The sequence below is a fragment of the Anomalospiza imberbis genome, chromosome Z (genome assembly GCF_031753505.1).
Source record: "Anomalospiza imberbis isolate Cuckoo-Finch-1a 21T00152 chromosome Z, ASM3175350v1, whole genome shotgun sequence".
Classification (NCBI taxonomy): domain Eukaryota; kingdom Metazoa; phylum Chordata; class Aves; order Passeriformes; family Viduidae; genus Anomalospiza; species Anomalospiza imberbis.
Window position 1 is genome coordinate 50,101,972 of NC_089721.1, and position 13,596 is coordinate 50,115,567.

Consider the following 13,596-nt stretch of genomic DNA (forward strand, 5'->3'; position numbering starts at 1 on the left):
AACTGATCTGGAGGCTGATAAATGAATCCATAGTTTCACACATTTTTACCAAAATGTTTCATGCTTCAGTTAAATGTCCAACAAAGTGGAATTGCAATTGATCTGCCACAAATCACATAAAAATGTAATTCAGTTTTCTAGTATTTTCTATTTGAAATGCATGGGTTCATCTATGACACTATAATATTTCATGATCACGGTGATCTGCTGTAAATGTTGCTGAAAGTTTAAAGCCACAAATAGCTGTGCTGCTCTGTTCTGTAATCTCATACCACACTTCAAAAAGGGAAGTTAATGCTCTCTTTCATTGTGAAAACCTTGTAACATCTGCAGTAGGTTTCTGCTTGTTGCTTTTCTCTGTTAAATAGTCTGTGGCTGTGGAGCCTGGTTGGTTATAGACACGCAGCCAAATTGCTGAATTGCGCAAATACACAGAAATACACTGCAGAAATACACAGATTTCACCAGTGTAAGTATAACTATTTATACAAATAGGGTGTTTGATCTATACAACTTTGAAATCTTTATTCAACTTTACCACAATGTAAGTCATTCTTACATGTCTTGTACTACAAGAAAACGTTTCTCTGAGCTCTGGAACATTAATTACTGCAGATTTCCTCACATTTGGATACCACCTCTCAATTAGTCACCGAGAATAGTTTAAAAGGACATTGCTTTTAAGTACATTTTAATGCCTGTTTTTTCTGAAATTTTAAACATAAACCCACCATCTCTAGAAAAACAGTGAATCCTATTAAATATTAAAATTTATGTGAAATGCTGTTGTTAAGTAGAATTTCACACTGAGATGGGCAAGTTAATGTAAAATTACATTTCTAAAGTTAAGATGAAGATGAATGACAATTTAGGTGTACACTCACAAATTTTTTTTTTTAAATTTTCTTCTTTAAAAGAAAATTCAAAATTTTATTTTCTTTAGAAAAGTTTATTCACAGGAGAACAAAAAGCAGTTTTTTGTCTCTATTATAGAAGCCTTAGCTCTGTGCACAGTTATAAAACATTGTTTTATAAGAACTGTTATTACATTTGGTTAACTTTTGAAAATGGTGGCATTCATATTATAGGGTCTGTCTGGGACAGTTTATGTTATAGTTAGGAAAAGAGGGCCTAATCATGTAATTGAGGAACAGAGTAATAACATTTTTAAAGAATTAAGTCATAATTAAGTATTTATTGAAATTAGCTACATTCAAATGACATATATTTCAAAATACTTGAAACAGCATGTTTGAAATCTGCATAATAAAATTTCAACTGTTTGTCTCTTTAAACAGACAGACCTCCTAGACAGAGCTGGTAGAGCAAATCAGATATTCCACTTTACAGAAAATTTTTCAAGCCTGCAGCATAATTCCTGAGTTTGAAATGTGTAAGTTTGCAAGCATCTTGAAGGATCACAGAAGGATGCTTCACTTCTGTGTTCTGCCACAGTCGCTAGGCAGTGGTGGAAAGCTCTTTCAGGGTATGGTCTTTGGCAGCAGGCGCATGAGGTGCCCTGCTGATCTTTCCTTGCAAAATGTGCTGTGACAAGCCTGTAACAGATTATCCTCCAGAATTAAACCAGATTCTGTCACTTTCCAGGAGTGCACACAGATTTGTAGTGATGAAGTGGGCAGATTTGCACCACAGAAACTCCTAGGATTAATCCCAAGGATAAATTAATAAAATTCATTCCAGTCCACCTGTAAAGATTAAGTAATTTTTGATAAATTCGTAAACTTTATTATATTGCTGTATAAAAATACTTCTCTTGCAAAGCAAATTGCAGTTACTCATGTATGCTGTTCTGGAGCATACTCATTTTTTCAGGACATGCAATTGTCCAAGAAATGTAGTGCTCATCTGGATTTGTAAATTAACAAGGCCTATACTATTCTGAATACTAAAACTTAACTTCCATTAGTGGGATTATCCTTGATATTCATAGTTCTTGTGTATATTTAATTATGGTAATTAATTTGTTATATTTATTTTTAGGGTTTTTTTCTGGGTTTAAGGGGTTTTTAAATATATTTTCCTGTCATATTAAAATAAACAGGGGAGCAGACACCATCTAACTGGTATTGCTTCCTAGTGCAGACGGATAGATATTTCTTAGGTATTTTCATTTGATTGATTGTATTCCTATATACCTGAAAAATTTAACTTCCATTAGACCAGACTGCCCGAAGCCCCATTTAACCCACCTTTGAACACTCCCTGAATCTGAGAATTTTTTACAGTTATGTATTCAAGCATCAGGAAACAGAGTTATTTCTGAACATTTCTTATGCTGAGAACCAGGAAGTGCTGAAGGCAGAGGCTCAGCATGCCATAGAAACATGAAGAGTCCCTGGAAAGATTTTTTTTTTTTTTTTTTTTTTTTTTTTTTTTTTTCCTGGAAAGATTCAAATTTTTTTGGGACAAGGCCTAAAGCAACCTGTCCTACCTCTAAAGTCTGCTCTGATATGGATTGAACTCCACCTATTCCTTCCAGTTTTTCTCTGATCTTTTTATCTCAATGAGCTGATTGGAGATGACTAAAAAGATCTAATAAAAATTGACTTAGAAAGTTGATGCCTGTTTCAGCATCATGTGGAGCTTCACTAAAAGGCAGATATTAATAATAATGTCTGGTTTAATAGTGAAATTCTCTCCAGAAGATATGTTTGAAATTATTGCTATGTATTTTCTAAACCATATATTAAAACTGCTTTTGCTCAGAGGTTAATGTACTGTGAAAGGTAGGTTTTAATGCATGTGTATGCCATGGGCAATTTCAGACTTAGCAAGATGTAGAAAGCTATATTAGAATTCTTTCATGTATGCAGTGGTTCTGGGTAGTTTGATCTTAATTTTCTTGAATTAGTTGAAAAGTGGCAAAAACATGTAGTGTATGTGTCTGTGAGTCTGAATTTCCTCATAAATTTGCAAACTGTGCTTCAGTCTTACTGTGTTAACACTGAGTATTGTCTGAAGTCATGTTTAGCACCATTTTTCTCCTCCTCTAGGGATATCTGTTATAAGTACGTGAGTCTGTCCATTCAGGCTGTTTACTGAGCACTTTTCATGGTTGATTCAGTCATTCCACCACCACATATATTCTTAATTGTGTTGCTTTGTGACTGAAATGAAAACACTGTGTTGCTGTGTCATTAGTACATTATCACTGTTGTTTAGAGTTGGAGACAACAAAAGTATTTAGGATTTTCATTGGTTTTAGTTAGTGACACTATCAGCTTCCTTCCTAGAGTTTTCCCACAGTAATGTCTTTGAGCTCAATCATACCTGTCTTTCTAGTTCTGAGCACAAGAATGTGTCTGCTGTTGCTCCAATATTCATGGATATTGTCAATGTACTATCCAAAGATGCTCTGGCCCACTGAATTAATTTAGTAGTATGCAGAGTTTGTTACTGGGTGTGGTGGTCTTTGGGAGACAAGTGCCATATAGAAAATAACTTGGTCAAAAAAAAATGCTTTTATCTGGGTTACTTTTTTTTCCTGAGAGATATTTTCTTTTTTGAATTTACTAACAAAAGTTATGTAGAGGATAACTTTGATGTGTTACTACAAAAAGTTAGCTAAAAAAAGAAAAGAAAAACCCCAAACTTGAGTTTTGCCTGTGCCTCAGTAGGAAACTTTTGGAACAGATAAAGTTACATTACTGTTAGTCACCTCTGAGTCCATTTTTCTCAACAGCAACTCAACATTTCTCACTCACATTTCTAAGTGTTTCACACTTAGAATCACTTTGCAAATATTACCACTATATTCCAGCAGCAACGTTAGACATTGTTGTCTTGAATATCACCTGTGATAAAGCAACCCATGATGCAGTTTGTCCTTTTGAGAGATGAAAATTACTGCAATTTCTGAAATAGCAGTAGATATTGTAAAATAGTTTTTCATGAAAGTATTCATTTACTTTGCACTTTCAATTGCCTTGCAGAGAGAGAAAATCACAACTGCATAAAATAATCCCATAGCTAGCTCATGAAATGTTCAGGCTAGATGAAAGGTTGGGAATGGTGGTGATTAAATTACTATGGACAGCAGCTCAGGCATTTTACATGTAGAGATAATGCACATAGGTGGAAATTATGTGGAATTAGAGCACTCAATTGCTTCCCAAGTCTCTTACTGCAGTAAATTGATTGACATTAAACCTAACCTAGATTGCTTCCCTAATCTAGATTCTCTCTTCAGGCATTCAGTTACCTGGAAAATTTATCCAGCCTTTTCTGTTGTTCCTGTCTAGCTGGCTAGCTCTATATTTATTTATAATAATAATAATAATGATATATAGTTATAATATTTATAATACCTATAGTAGTAGTTATGATAACTAGTTAACTAGCTAGTTACATGTTAGTCATCTGTAGATCCCAGGAAACACTACCTGCTTTCTTACATTGCTGTATAACAAAAAGACAAGAAATACTAGCCTTACTTGCAAGCCTTGCAGCCTTGCAAATACTCAGGAAATTTCCAGTTGAAGCAGTCAATAAGAATACAAACTGCGGAGTCAATGATATGATGACTTTGGCTTGACTCCATGATGAGACAACTGTTTTTTGCTCTTTAGTTTCATGAGGTAAATTGCAGTGACTCTATTAGGACATTGTATGTGTCTGTGTGACAGCTGGCATAACTACTCTGTCTGTCCTTTCTTATATTTTTGGGCATATGTTTTTCATATATTTTGTATAATATTAGGTACAGCATGTTATGGGTGGAGATTGTGCCTCCTGGGAGAAGAGCAAAGCCTACTGCAGAGCAAGACATTTGAGTATGTGGAATGAAAATTTTTGAACAGATAGAGAACATTTAGCATTGTGGCACTGTCAGACTTCAAGAAATAGACACTTATTTAATAAAAGAAAAGGTGAAGAAATTATTTTTTGAGGATTGTTGACTTGTAGGAAGCTACCAAATAACACTGAGTGTAGAGGAGGCCTTGAGGTACATTCTGATGAAGGGGAGGCTTGTCATTTCATTTTGATCATTTTCATTTTGATCCAGATGACCCAAATTGCCTTTTTCAAACATTACCATAGTCTAGGAACTCTACTGAAACCTAACATTGAAAATTGAAAGAGATTTTGGGTCTGAAGCATATCCTCCTTAGGAAGTATGCTGGCAAATCCACCTGAAAACCACATCCCATTGTCAGGTTCTGAGAAAGCATTTTTGCTTATAATTTCTCTGCTTAGTGCCCTCAGGTAGCTGTCAAAGTCCTTATGGATAGCACAGTATTAGGATAGAAATGAGAGAACAAGACTGTTTCAGTGTAAAATGTGTTTCTTTGTTTATAATCCTTTTGCATCAGGATCCCCCCTGTGTCTGTAGTGAGTAATTAATTGCAGTCATGCTGTCTATTTGTCAATGACTTGTGCATTATTTTCTGAAAAAGTTGCACAGTTTCAGCAAAAGCAATGGAGGAAAATCTCAGACTCACAGTCTTGTCTTCTAAGTGGAAGATGGAGTTAAAATCCAATCACAGGAGGGAAAGAAACATTGCTTTTCTCACAACTAGAAGGATATTTTAACATTTAAAATCTACTTTCATGTCTAAGGTCTCTCCCTTTCCTTTCTCTTATATGTGCATTCTCTGGATGGATTAAAGAAAAAAAAAAAGGGCACTTCAAGTGGATTTGATCTGGTCAGTTTTTACTATGAAAATCTATGTTCACAGAGAAATTATTTACAGGAGTTCTTGTTTCTGAAGCTCAGCCAACTGTGAATGTCAGCAAGGCAAAGTGGCTCAGCCCTGCAAATGTCTTTTGCTATCTACAAAGCCCAAAACACATTAGGTTGTAAACTGCAGCTTTTAGTGTGTAAAGACATCTCCAGTATTCAGTAGTCACTAAAAATAGACATTTGAAGGTAGTAAGTTACAATTTTGTACTTGTGCTTTTTTTCTGGGCATCTGTGTTACCAGGTTTATTTGTGGCATGTAACATAGAGATAGGTGAACTACAAATGAGCCTTCTAAGATAAATTAGTGGGTTTCTACCACACCACTACCTGAAATTCTAATAACTATTGGCAAACTTCAGATATGTCTAGGAACAAAACCAAAGTTGTTATTTCTTATTTCATTTTGTCATATTTCACTTTGACAGGGCAGTGTTCTTGCTGTTCAGTTTTACTGGAAGTCATTGCTTTTCTTGAAAATTTAGAATAGTCTAGTTGAAATTGCTTTGCATGGAATATACATAACAGAGATCATACTTTCAGTTAGCTGATGATACTTACCTATAAAAGCAAAGTAAAATCTTGATAAATATGGTATTTTATGTGTATTATCTTATGTCTTAGGAATTTTAGTTTGGTGTGCGTAACAGTTTTTCTTTAGAAATATTCACACATGAGAATTCTTGTTCTGAATTCTTTTGATTGGTTTACACCTATCTTTTTATATGTACAATCAGATTAAATTCTGTCCTATTTGCATCCTTTATAATGCAAACCAAAATGCAGTTTGGCCCAAGTAGGCTTTTTCTCCATTTTCTATTATGTTTTCATTTCCCAGCAGTTATCATTTCCCCCACTCCACAAAATGAAGCTTTGTTTTGTGCTTTTGAATGTGCAAGCTTTTCACTTTGCTGTGGAGGGAATTCTGTTTTTTTTTTCCTGATAGTAATAGTACAGACTACAGTTCTAATATCATGCATATGATTTAATAGCTATAGTTCTATTCTGATCCCCTCACTGTGTTTGTCTTTGCTTTTTTGCTGTCTTGGCTCACTGGAACAGTGAGATTTGGGGAAGATGGTGCTCAGAGGAACATCACTTCCTACAGCTGATGTCACAGCGAAATGAGGGTATATAAACTTTACAGATTATGAAAATCCAGTCTGCTCCCAGAACGTCCTCCAAGCAGATAGGATAAATTGGTACCATTAAGGCTGGTTCTGTACCTCATACCTCTGGTGAATGCTCTTAAAATCAAAAGGGTATCTGAGCTTTCTCTCCACAGGCTGTCTTGACAAGTTCAACAGAGAAATTTTCCATAAATAATTTTTATGAGAAATCACCGTGAAAATAGTGGTGCAACATCTTTCATGGCTGTGGCATTTGACTCTGAGGCACAGAAACCTCTCAGACTGTACTCACATCCTGAACAATAAGCTTATCTTGCAGTTTCCTTCATAATGAGTTGTAGGATATATTTTTTGCCTTTTTGAGATATGGGAGATTATTGGAAAATAATTTAGCATTTTTCTCATTTCAGGATCACCAGTAGGGATGGGAAGAGTACCCAGGTTTTCCTTCTCTTTGGAACCACATGTGTCAGATAGAAAACAGTATTAGTGGTTTGGGGTGTTAATGATGATGAATTGAGAACAAGTCTGCTCACAGGAAGAAATTAGTTCTGGAGCAGAAATTAATTTCAGACAGTACACATTTATGAGTTCACAATTTTAAGCAAGCATTTCCTACCTAAACCCTGGGTTATGACAGCATCTTTTTCAATCCTTTGCGGCTATTTGCATTTAGATATCCTATAAATAAATTATTAAATACATTATTTAGAAGTTCTGGCCCGCTATGTGATTTCTGCCATGGGTACAAAATGGGATAGCTTTATAAGTTTGAAATACACCCTAAAGTAGCTAATGATGTAGAGACATTAAAATCTCATCTTAGTTTTTATGTTCAACCTAGGCTTCTTTGATAAAACCTTCTTGAAATTAATGAATAACTCTCCTGTGCATTAGGATTTGGGTATCATGGTTTTATGTATTTTCTGTAATAATTAATGCTGCAATATTTGACAGTAGGGCCAAATTGCATTGTTACTGTTAATTAACCTTGGATTTTAGAAAAGAAACAGGGAAAAAAAACCCACCAAGACTTGGAAATACAATTTCAAAGTATTTTTATAAGTGCATTTGTTTTAAGTGTAAAATATGTCTATAAATTCAATTTTCTATAGGAATATTACTTGGACATAGCAAAATCTCCTTTTCTTTCTATTATTTAAATTGAAGCAGGGCATGTAATTTATCAAAGAGGAAAACAAACTATTTAACTATTAACTATTAACTAAACAAACGATTTAATTTTCTTCCATAAATCTATTTTTGCTTCGAGGTTGAACTGGGCCATGATAAACTGTAAATTCATTGTATTGTAATGCTTGTGCTTTAGAAAACCATAGTATTTTCAGCAACTCTAGTAGATGTTACATGGTTAAATAAAACATGTTTCTCAGTGCTGATCAGCTGCTGAGCCCACACTGGGTCAACATTGGCTGAGGAATTAATCAGGAGCTACAGAAAGAAGGTAGATGAGAGTATCAATGACTTTTCCAAAGTTCCATTAGAATTCATAACAAAGAGGAAACTATGACAAAAAAATAAAGGTGAATTTTTGGCTGTGTAACCAGTGAATGTTTTAATTTTGTAAGTCATTAGTGATGTAAACTTATGGGAAGAAGGTACATGCATGTGATAGGTAGGGAGCGTGCTGTCCTCATTGAAGCTTTGTCAGAACAGTCAACAGGCATTGAACAGTGCAAGAGCAAAGGGCTGAGCAGCCATGCAGAAAGTACAATTAGTATGGATGAGAAATTGAAGAGGGGACTGCTAGCAACTCAGATGTCTCACAAAATAAAAAGAAATGTTTCCATTTGTTGAGCAAAATTCAGTCTACTTTTAGCATTACCTAAATTTACATACGTTTGCATAACTGGAACAATCCATTGTGAGGTTATCACCTCATTCACATGTGACAAGTTCATATGTATATTATGTCAATGAAGAGAAGAATACCTAAGTTTAAATTAAGGGTTAGAATGTTGGGACCATAAATGACTATGGAAGTATTAAAGTCCAGAGAGATTAGATGGATAGGCCCATTTGTACATGAATGTTTTACAACAGTGTTACTCTTTAGGAAAAGGTCAGAAATACTGGTGTCTTCTAGTCAATCAAAGTAGTCATGTAACAGTAGCAGTAAGGATCAACATATTGAGAAGGTTTCAAGACTATGAATATACATTTCCTTGGAGAGGACATCTGCATTTTTTTCAAGAAGCAAATTCCACCTTTGTTAAGTAATGCCTTGATAGAAGTATTCCAGAAAATACCAGAAGAAATAAAATGACAATACTAATTTTCAATTCTGTGATTTTTTTGGAATGTGATTTTCCCAAGTAAAAGTGTGTACCACATTGAATTGCTGCACCTTGGCTGTGAGCCTGACTGCCCTCAGAGGAGTGGAGACTTGCCAGGGAGGTGGGACAGAGGAAAATGTTGGGGCAGGAACAACAAGCCCAGCCAGCTATTGTGTCTGCACCCTGTGCTGGGGATGTAGACACACTCTAGGGAGCCTGCAAAGAGGCAATACAAGTCATCCCTATCTCTACCACGGGGCTGTGTCTGCAGCTCTTCTTCCTGGTGCAGATCTCCTACCTGTGTCCAGGCTCTTCTGTCAGCCCAGGTGCACAGCTTATGTAGGTGGGGAGGTGTCCACCTGCTCTGAGGCATCACCACGATGAAGAGAGTGGAACAACCCAAAGATAGATAGATGCAATGTTCCTTTCATGTAGCTTCTGTGTTAAAGGCTTGTTTGAAAGGTGGAAATCAATCTGCACTAGATCACATGGAGCATAAATGATTCAGCAGGAAACAGTTAATACAAATTTTATTTCCGTATCTTCCATCAAAACCCATCAATTTATCACTAGTAAGGTATGACAGAAGGAATGAAATAAAAAAATCTGTTGTAAAAGCATTAAATCAAACCATAATTACTTCAGCTGATGTTTTAAACTTAGTTTTTTAAGTATCCATGTATTTTTTTAAGTACTGAAAGGTACCCAGTATATTTATGAATTACATGCAATTCCTGGGTATAAGACACATTTTAAATTCACTAAGAATGTGTCACCTTAGGGTACTTTAAAACACAGATTTTGTAATTATATGGAAAATTTTATGAAAAATTAAAATTCTATTAATCATCATTATTGTGCAGGTTTCTATAGGAATCAACAATAGGAATTACATTTTAATAAATACAGAAAACATAAATAACCTCCTTGGATTTTCCTTCTAATTCCATCTTAGTTAACAGGCCGCTATTTCAAAATCCTATTAAACAGAGGGAGTTTATCTGTTTAATCCTGTGATTTTCTGAGAGAGAATTTTCTGGTACTGTCCTAAACCAGATCAAGAGCATATTGATCCTTCTTCAGTAGGATCCTTCTTTATGTTACTTTTTCCTGATTGCTTATTTTTAAAGGGAAAAACATTATCTGAGATACCGTCATCCAACTTAGTTTCTGTAGTGCCACTATTAGCTACAATAAAAATAAAATTATCAGTAATTGCTTCTATACATAGATTTATAAAAGAATTACTATCTGAACATCAGAAGACTTGTATTTCAATTAAAGCTTCTAAAGCACAATATGCACTTTAGCTACTTCTGATGTGTCCTTATCAGTTAGTACAGTGTTCAGCTAACTCTTAAACATTTTGGAGTTTTTGAACTTTCTTATTTATGGAAGCTATTTTTGGGGTAAAAGAAGGAGAATAATATGGAAAGAATTATTCACCTCTAATCTCTACTGTAGAAAATCCTTGCATACCATGTAATTCCCTTTTTTAACTAGTGTATAATTTTACTTCAGCCCACAGGCAAAATAGAAGGTTCACTGTTTTGGTTGCTATCTGTAGCCTCTACAGTGACATTTCTCTTGAAATTAGAAACATGAGAAATATAGTTAACATAGTACTGGTCTCAGAGTCCAAGTCATCGAAAAGAAAAAGAAAAGTGGCAATTTTAATTTTCCAATATTTTCACCATCTGAGGTGGCATTGTTTCAAGTAATGCAAGCCAGCAGGGCCAAAGGGTTTATTTGTATCCATCCTTTTAATTATAACTCTAAGGAAAGACAGTGGATTTTGACTTGTAGTGAAAGTAAACATGAACTGTGTATTTGTATGCCCAAAATGAAAAACTGAAATCTGTCATTCCTTTCAGCATTTAGATAGTCTATCTGACACAAATCCAATTGTTTTTCATTCACGCATAAATAAAGCATGGGACAGATGTGCTAGGTTTACAAATTGCTGGAGAAGGAGATGGTGTTTATAGACTGCCTTTCTTTTGCTCTCTGTTGCTAGAGATAAGAGAAATCCAAATTGACTTGCTTCATCTGCATGAGGCATTTTAAACTCACAGCTTCCCTGTGTCTGAAGCATGCTCTGTCTTTCTGTATGTAGCAGTATGGCTTCAGCTGCTCATGGCTGCTCTGAGATTTTGGTAGAGGAAGGTGCTGCAAAAAAAAGAGAGTACTGAGATGATGATTGGCTTTTGGAAAAGCAATGCAAGTATCATGCTGAAAGGACAGAGTATCCGTTTTTTCATCTGATGTATCCTGTGCCAGAGGGATGGGGTGAATTTCTCTTTTGCAGCCTCCACAAACACACCCTCTTCAGTGTGTCCAGAAACTGTGTATACACTTCCAAGGGCACTCGTCGGGGGCATTACCCCTAAAGCCTCCCCATTAGCCACAGTTTCCCATCAGATCTCCTTCAGACCCTGAGCTGCTGCTTCTGCAAATGTGATCACCAGCCAGGTCATGCTTTGTGCCAGCTGTTCTTCTTTCTCAACAGCCATAAACAGCAAGTGCAAACCTCAGCAAATTCTGTCTTCCTTCTCAGGTCCTACACCAGAAGCTGACTTCTCACAAGCTACAGAGGAGGTGAAGTGTTCTGACTCTTTAACTTCTCTCCCCCCACTCCTTTGAGTAAAACCATATTCTCTTGTGGATGAGTGGAGTTACCTGATACTCATTGCAGCAACAAAGGCAGCTGAGCCAACTGTTTTCTCCTGGAGTAAGTTTAGACATTCCTTAAAATAGTCTAAAATTTGGTTCTCAAAGTAAAATCATTTTGGTTATCCTGAGACTTTTAATAGAAAATTTCAGATGGATGTAGCTAGCAATTTACTGTTCAGCATACACTCTATGTTGGTGGGTGGAGTGGTAAGACTTCACTCAAAATGGAGTCTGATGGTGGTGTGGAAAAAGGCTTTTCAGAAATGAACTGTCAACTTGTCATTTGTACATTATATATTTTGCAGTTTTGATAGTGTACATGAAAATTCTGTTACACCATCACTGAGCTTTCAGCTGATTCCTGACTTACAGTTGAGGTTAGTGTAGTGATTTATATGCTCACATGCTAAGAATTTCCTATATTTCTTCCTATTCTTCTGTTTCTTTTTTTTTCTTATTGGAAAATTGCTATGGCATAGGTAAAACAGTTTACAGAAGTAAATTTAGCATCTTTACTTTCAGTGATGCTTACAAATTGATGCCTTTTTTGTTATCTAGGGAATGTATTTTGAAAGTTCAGTATTTCTTTGCAAGCAGTTTCTATGTTGTTCCAACAACTATCCAATTATTGATACAAATAATTCAGGTTATTATCCACGACATGTTTGTGGCTACAAAATACAAGAATTGGACATAAAACCAGCTGTTCCAGTTTTCAACACTAAAAAGTTATTATATTGCTCTTACTTAAATGCTCTTTGAGACATTAAGAGTTAAGAGGTGCTTAGATAACTTTAAAGGGAAGTGATAGAGAGGAATAATATATTTTTCAATATTTGTTGTGAAGAAAGTTTGTCTAGGTTTGGCAAGACAGGTGTCTGCTAAGGAAGGCAGGAGCCTCCCCTGAAATGGAAAAATGTAGACCCCGTCCCTCTGAATTGTTATAAATTTGAAATTAAGGGGGGCTCTGAGGCAAAAATATGGGAGCAGGAATAACATTTCTTTATTGGGGGAAGAAAATAAAAAGACAAAATAAACAATGCAGTGAACCAAAACAACACTGACAGAGTCTGAATACAACCTGACACCCTGTTGGACAGGGTGTTGGTAGCAGTTTAATTGGAATTGTGGCTGCAGTCCTCCTGGCGTGTCAGGTATGGTTCTGTTGGAGCAGTGATCCTGTAGAAAAAGGGTGCAATCTTCCTCTGAAGAGGCAGTGGAAGATGCAGCTGTTCCTCTGGGAAAATCCAGTGCAGAAAAAGCTGTGCTGGTGGACCAGAATCTCAAGACTATATACAGGTAGGAATGCTTGGCTCCTCCCTCTGGGCGGAGCATCTCACAATTGGATGTTATAGTTCTTACCAGTCATGCAGTGACACTCAATGGCCCATTATCAGCAGCTGTCTACCAGGAGGGAGGATTCATTGTGGAAGACATAAGGAAAAACTGCCCACTTAACACAAAACAACTGTCATACAGATGGCAAATAGAATACATCTTGCTTTTCAATCTGGGACAAGAGAGTGTCACCAGGTCAAAGCTACACCTTCTCTCCTTGACTTTGCAGGAGAAACATGAAGCCATTTTATTTTTCATGACTATTTTAACCAGGTAAGAATTTCCAGTAAATACTCCCCCTCTCCATTTTACTGTCCAAAATGCAATTCTTTGCACACTTCCATGCATACACACACGCACACACGTGGATGCACAAAAACTAACAAAAAACCCCAAAAAAATGAAAACCCACCGTGAAAACAAAACAGAGTGCATTATGACTGGAACAGAGGGAATT

The 13,596-nt window shown here is 35.9% G+C and overlaps 1 protein-coding gene across 5 annotated transcripts in view; it reads left to right on the plus strand.

Annotated features, from left to right (window-relative positions):
- The window catches only part of PRR16 (proline rich 16), a 147,975-nt gene that overhangs the window by 120,160 nt on the left and 14,219 nt on the right, over nucleotides 1–13,596 (plus strand). Inside the window, exon 3 of one of the 5 annotated variants that reach the window (XR_010994654.1) lies at nucleotides 7,242–7,263. The exons of the other annotated variants lie outside the window; for them this stretch is intronic. The gene's annotated coding sequence lies outside the window, so the exon portion shown is untranslated. Of the gene's footprint in view, nucleotides 1–7,241; nucleotides 7,264–13,596 lie in introns of those variants that run through there. 5 annotated transcript variants of the gene reach the window in all.